Raw genomic sequence first — 1,236 nt, forward strand, 5'->3', positions numbered from 1 at the left:
TAATGTTTCTGATTTTAGGTGTGTATAGCACCTCTAAATCTTAACACCATCCAGTCAGTTATTGGGGTGACTTTCTAAAGCTGGTGTGCCAAGCTTCGCATTCATTTACTTCTGGGGATAATAAAATGGATCTAGAAGGAGATATGAGGAGGAAAACTTGCCCAGGGCTTTTCAAGTTACTTTTTTTTTTTTTTTTTTTTTTTTTTTTTTTTTGGAGACAGCCTCAAAAAACAGGCTTTTGTTTTTGATAATGGATGACCTTGAACTCCTGGTTCCTGGTCCCTTTGCCTCCACAGCTGCTGGGATCACTGGTGTATACCACCTTGTTCTCCTCCATTCATAAAACTTTTTAGTATTGTAGTGGGAATTTGTAGCAAAGGATAATTTGAACTTAACCTAAAAGGTATTCCAGATAGTTCCAATATGTGCTAGAACATTACGCATTTAAAGTCATTTAGACAGACCTTGTTGTATGTAACCTCGGATGGCCTTGAACTCAAAGTTGTCACCTGTTTAGCCTGCTGAGTTTGGGAATCACAGTTACACCGTATCATGCACAGATGGAATGCCACTTTAATAGAACACTACTAAATAAACTAAAACTTCATCTGTTAAGTCACTTCAGTTAACCTGTGTGAAGCGCAACCTAATTTTTAAAACACAGAACTTTCTACTTTTCTTTATTTCTTTAGGGCGAACTTTCTGACCGGGTATACAACTACCCAGAAGGCCTAGGAGAAGTGCTGTATAGAGAGCAGTTCGACTTCAACGCTGAGCCACCTTGGGAACCTAGCTGATGATAGGGGGGTTCCATCTCCTAACTTGTCCATGTGAGTATCTTCACACCTGAGGAGACCTTAATAAAATTGAAATATTGCTTCAGTATTTTCCAGAATTTGAAATTATCTCTACTTTTTGGGACTTTACAAACTTAAGTTAGAGATTACTTCCAGGTGTGGCTGGTAAGGCTGTGTGCATTGTTTACCAATGATAGGATCATTGTAACATTTTCTTGAATAAATAATAATAATACTATATTTAGTGTATTAGGAAATTGTGCTGGGGTCTGGAGTGGTTAGGATGCTCACAGTAGCCTGTGACTCCAGCTTCAGAGGGTCTGTCTTCCCATTTTGGCCTCCTGGCTCCATTATACCTGTGCATGTACTCATACATAGATTCATACCTGTGCACGTACTCATACATAGATTCATACCTGTGTAGATTCATACCTCTGCA

General features: G+C 38.9%; 1 protein-coding gene across 2 annotated transcripts in view; it reads left to right on the forward strand.

Annotated features, from left to right (window-relative positions):
- Positions 1-1,236, forward strand: part of Azin1 (antizyme inhibitor 1) — a 32,397-nt gene that overhangs the window by 3,909 nt on the left and 27,252 nt on the right. For both annotated transcript variants that reach the window (NM_001301793.1, NM_001291634.1), the window contains exon 2: positions 693-830. The gene's annotated coding sequence lies outside the window, so the exon portion shown is untranslated. The remainder of the gene's footprint in view (positions 1-692; positions 831-1,236) is intronic.

The sequence above is a fragment of the Microtus ochrogaster genome, unplaced genomic scaffold (genome assembly GCF_000317375.1).
Source record: "Microtus ochrogaster isolate Prairie Vole_2 unplaced genomic scaffold, MicOch1.0 UNK29, whole genome shotgun sequence".
Taxonomy (NCBI): Eukaryota; Metazoa; Chordata; class Mammalia; order Rodentia; family Cricetidae; genus Microtus; species Microtus ochrogaster.